Raw genomic sequence first — 6,000 nt, forward strand, 5'->3', positions numbered from 1 at the left:
CAAGGGAATCATTAATTCCCTTGGGTTGCATGGTATTAAGAAGAACAATCCAGCGGCATTCCTTTTTAAGAAGGACTTTTTCTAAATCCCCACCCCTAATTCCAAGGGATACTTTATCAACTGCGAATGCTGAGATACAAGTACTATCTGAGGCATGACACTGTAAAAAGTGTCGTGTCACAGAAGTGATTTTTTTGAAGTTATACAAGTCCCGCTGAGCTGATCTGATGTTCCTAGAATGTTCTAATATCCTGAACCAAAGTTCGCGGGTGGTCATGCCTATGTATTTCAGTTGGCAGGGACAGGTTAAACAATAAATGACTCCCTTTATTTTGCAATTAAGGGTATAGCCAATTTTGAAGTTTTTTGTTTGATCGCTGTTGGAAAAATTGTCGGTCTGCAACATATATTTACAGGCCGAACAATTACTACATTTAGAAAAGCCCTTTTTTCTAATCGTGAGGAATGTCTCGCTTGTGGTGGGAATATAATGACTGTGTACAAGGCGGTCTTTCAAATCGGGGGGACCGCCGGCTTGTTAAATTGACCCTATCACCTACTGCATCCCTGAGTCTCCCATCAGTGCATAGAACAGGCCAATGTTTCTGGAGAATGGATTTAAGATCTCCCCATCTGTTATTATAGGTACCAATAAAACGAGTTTTAAAATCACTGGACTTCTTTTTTGGTTGTAATAATGGTTCACGCTTATTCATCACACTATGTTGATATCCCTGATGAATATTTTCCCTGCTGTAACCTCTAAATGCAAATCTATCACGCATCTCAATAGCCCTAGATTCAAAGCATTCCTCTGTAGAGCAGTTACGTTTTAACCTCAGAAATTCAGTACGAGGAATGCCCTGAATCTGATGCTGCTGGTGGAAGCTGGAGGCATGCAAAATGGAGTTGGTAGAAGTAGACTTCCTGAAAATGTCGGTACCTATATTACCACCACCATCTATGAAAATCCTGAGATCCAAGAAGTCAATCGATGTGGAGATGGGCCTAAAGGAAAGTCTAATGTTGAGTTTGTTGTGGTTGAGCATATCGACGAAACTCCTAAACTCCACAGCAGAGCACTGCCAGAGAATTAGAATATCGTCGATGTATCTCAACCACAACAAAACATGCGAGGTCAGATGAAGATTTTCCTCGCAAAACACCACCTCCCTCTCCCACCAACCCAAAAATAGATTTGCATACGATGGGGCACATGTGGCACCCATCACTGTCCCTCTAGTCTGTAAATAAAATCTGCTCTTGATAACAAAAAAGTTATGATGTTAAATAAAAGACAGAAGTTGCAAAAGAAAATCAATAAGGTAAGGGCTGAACTGTGACATTTTGAGAAAGAATTCTGCTGCACATAAGCCATCCTTGTGGCTTATGGATGTATACAAAGCCTCCACATCACATGTGGCCAGAATTGTATTGGCATCAACCGTGACACCATCTAGTCTAGACAGGACATCCATGGTGTCACGGAGATAAGATGGTAACGCTTCGACCGCTGGACGTAGGAAGGGGTCCAAAAATTTACTGATGCCAATGCCAGCCAAAATAGGTCTCCCCGGTGGGTTAGCTGTGCTTTTATGAATCTTGGGTAACATATAGAATGTTGCACTCATAGGATGTTTTGTAATCAAACTATCTCTATTCTTATTATTGTAATTGTACCCAGAGCGCATGTTTCACTGAGAATAGTATCAAGTTCAATTTTAAACTTGTCAGTGGGATCAGCAGCCAATTCTGTATAACACGTGCAATCTCTTAATTGCCTAAAAGCCTCCCGCTCATACTGGGATTTGGGCCACACCACCACATTTCCTCCCTTGTCCGCTGGTTTGAACTCGACTGTTGTCATTCTGCCAAGTCCAATGTCCTAAAAAAGGGCCTGTCATTTGCTCCAACCTTTACTCTGGATAAGTTCGAGTGGATTAAGGACTTATACCTGTTCTGTCGCAAGCTTATGTTAAAGAAATTTTATTCCAAATCCAAAGAGAATGCTACCCAACCAGAAGACGTTGTGGACTGGATTATGATGGAACGTCAACTTATCTTTGACATGTCAACAGAATTTACAGTGGATATGGAACCTGTGTTAAGTGAGTCTCAGGTCCTCTCACAATTCTGTCCCAAATCAACATTTTGTCCACCGTTCCAGACCTGTCCACAAATAGAGGTATTTGTATCCCAGGTGACCAATGATATTCTAAAATTACCAGAACGACCAGGGGCCAAAAATGTAACCTTTCAGGAATGGCTTGCTGTGAAGCAACTTGGCAGAAGGACAACAGTCGAGTTCAAACCAGCGGACAAGGGAGGAAATGTGGTGGTGTGGCCCAAATCCCAGTATGAGCGGGAGGCTTTTAGGCAATTAAGAGATCGCACGTGTTATACAGAATTGGCTGCTGATCCCACTGACAAGTTTAAACTTGAACTTGATACTATTCTCAGTGAAGCATGCGCTCTGGGTACAATAACGATTAAAAATAGAAATAGTTTGAATACAAAACATCCTATGACTGCAACATTCTATATGTTACCCATGATTCATAAAAGCACAGCTAACCCACCGGGGAGACCTATTGTGGCTGGCATTGGCAGCCTATGCGAGCACATCAGTACATTTTTGGACCCCTTCCTACGTCCAGCGGTCGAAGCGTTACCGTCTTATCTCCGTGACACCATGGATGTTCTTTCTAGACTAGATGGTGTCACGGTTGATGCCAATACAATTCTGGCCACATGTGATGTGGAGGCTTTGTATACATCCATAAGCCACAAGGGTGGCTTATGTGCCGCAGAATTCTTTCTCAAAATGTCACAGTTCAGCCCTAACCTTACTGATTTTCTTTTGCAACTTCTGTCTTTTATTTTACATCATAACTTTTTTGTTTTCAAGAACAGATTTTATTTACAGACTAGAGGGACAGCGATAGGGGCCACATGTGGCCCATCGTATGCAAATCTATTTTTGGGTTGGTGGGAGAGGGAGGTGGTGTTTTGCGAGGAAAATCTTCATCTGACCTCGCATGTTTTGTTGTGGTTGAGATACATCGACGATATTCTTATTCTCTGGCAGGGCTCTGCTGTGGAGTTTAGGTGTTTCGTCGATGTGCTCAACCACAACAAACTCAACATTAGACACCTGTAAGTCCAGCTCCACATCGATTGACTTCTTGGATCTCAGGATTTTCATAGATGGTGGTGGTAATATAGGTTACGACATTTTCAGGAAGTCTACTTCTACTAACTCCATTTTGCATGCCTCCAGCTTCCACCAGCAGCATCAGATTCAGGGCATTCCTCGTACTGAATTTCTGAAGTTAAAACGTAACTGCTCTACAGAGGAATGCTTTGAGTCTAGGGCTATTGAGATGCGTGATAGATTTGCATTTAGAGGTTACAGCAGGAAAAATATTCATCAGGGATATCAACATAGTGTGATGAATAAGCGTGAAACATTAATACAACCAAAAAAGAAGTCCAGTGATTTTAAAACTCGTTTTATTGGTACCTATAATGACAGATGGGGAGATCTTAAATCAATTCTCCAGAAACATTGGCCTGTTCTATGCACTGATGGGGAACTCAGGGATGCAGTAGGTGATAGGGTCAATTTAACAAGCCGGCGGTTCCCCAATTTGAAAGACTGCCTTGTACACAGTCATTATATTCCCCACACAAGCGAGACATTCCTCACGATTAGAGAAAAGGGCTTTTCTAAATGTAGTAATTGTTCGGCCTGTAAATATATGTTGCAGACTGACAATTTTTCCAACAGCGATCAAACAAAAACTACAAAATTGGCTATACCCTTAATAGCAAATCAAAGGGAGTCATTTATTGTTTAACCTGTCCCTGCCAACTCAAATAAATAGGCATGACCACCCGCGAACTTCGGTTCAGGATATTAGAACATTCTAGGAACATTAGATCAGCTCAGCGGGACTTGGATAGCTTCAAAAAAATCACTTCTGTGGCAAGACACTTTTTACAGTGTCATGCCTCAGATAGTACTTGTATCTTCGCAGTTGATAAAGTATCCCTTGGCATTAGGGGTGGGGATTTAGAAAAAGCCCTTCTTAAAAAGGAATGCCGCTGGATTGTTCTTCTCAATACCATGCAACCCAAGGGAATTAATGATTCCCTTGGGTTTGCTATGTTTCTGTAGTTGTATATAGTCTTATTATCTTATTATGTGAGACTTACTACTCAGCTTAACTTGGGGATCTACAGGATCTCAGCATTGTTCTGTTCATTTTTATCTGTATATGCTGAGCTGTCTGTCCTCTCCACTGTCTCCTTCTTATTTTCCCTCCTCTGTTTTACTATTTATCTTTTTAAACTACTAGTTATTTATTTTATATTTGCTCACTATAATGTATTGCGGGGTCCCCCCCCCTATCCCCCCCTCCCCTCCTTTTCTTTTTGATTTATGTATTTGAATTTGTGTATGCTATATTTGAGTCCTGAGTGTCTAACATCTATGTCTCTCTCACTTCCTGACTTTTAGCATCTAGATAAACATGCTGCATGTGCCAGTATATCATGATCTGATGATGTCACTTATGGCTTATAAGCCAGGAGATAGGAACTTTACATATGCTGCCTCTGCGTTTACATTGTTCCGCTGACGTCACTTTGACTTTTGGATCGGGACGCCACAACTGGGAGTGTCTGCGCATGTGTAAGAGAGTCACAACACTGCTTCTGGGGATTTCCCCTTCCCTGGATGCATCAGCACTGATTGCTTCAATTCGAGCACCTGTACAGATGATGCCGCCCTCTGCTAAATTCATTGTAATTGGCTGAGGACATGTGACGACGATGCAAATTTTCTGATAGAACATGGTATAAAGCCTATCTAGCCTCCACTATTTTTTAATCACTCCGGGATGAAGGCCCCCAAGGCTGAAACGTATTGAGTGTTAGCTATTGGCAGCTACATGTGATTTTCCTAGCGTGACTCTTATTGTTTGATGCAGCGCTGATGGATTTTTTAGACCTGTTACGAGCAAACACTGGAGCCTCATCACCTAGGACTGATCCCCTTTGCTAACCTGTGACAGCTGAGTATTATTTCCCCTGCTGCCTGGGGTTATCAGTCTATGTGGAACTTACACCCATGTGTGTCTGGATTTTCCTCCAGTACTGGCACTCTGCAACTATGCAAAACCATGTTTCTGTTTGCTTGTGAACTATGACCATAGCTACTCCATGCATCTTGCTGTTCTGACTACTCATTATTTTTGGTATTTGCTGATCAGGGTATGAGTTTGGGTATTACTTTTTTCTCCCCTGTATATAATTTTTTTCCCCTTGGTTTAAGTTATTTTTTTTGATTATATACACTTGTGTGTATATAGGATTATTGATGTCTTACTTTTCCTTGTGCCTTTAGTTACACATTATATTTTGTAGCGAGGTTTTTTTCTCCAAGGGGTTTTTTCTTTGTTCCATCTAGCTTTTTTGTGTTAATTTATATTATTTATCTGCAACATTTTTTAGACACAATTTAGTTATTGGTTCATTTATTAGCATCTATCTTGAGAGAGTCACTACCTATGTATTTTCAGCTGCCATTAGTATGTTCATGTTTTTAAGTTAGTGTTTCTTGCTGCTCTATTAATAAAATCTTGTTCATTATCTGCTTTGACAGAGCATCCAGGTCTTTTTGCTGTATTCTATATTATTATTGTGATGGTATATTATAGAGTGCTATCTAAGGGGTTTGTCTTTGTCTCTTTTGTGTGTAATAATATATACATCTCCTTGCATATGAAAATTACAATATTATACAGCCACAGTAAAACAAAATCCTATTTCCTAATAAAATCATTCTCATCTTCCAATCAATATCATCAAATGCCAATCAAAACATTGAATTTACATTGTATACATGATGTATAAAATCTGTGTACCATATACACTCTGCCAATCAATGTTAACAATAAAATATTCCAAACAAAATACAATGAAATCGAACAAGTA

The sequence above is a fragment of the Ascaphus truei genome, chromosome 2 (assembly GCF_040206685.1).
Source record: "Ascaphus truei isolate aAscTru1 chromosome 2, aAscTru1.hap1, whole genome shotgun sequence".
NCBI classification, from domain to species: Eukaryota; Metazoa; Chordata; class Amphibia; order Anura; family Ascaphidae; genus Ascaphus; species Ascaphus truei.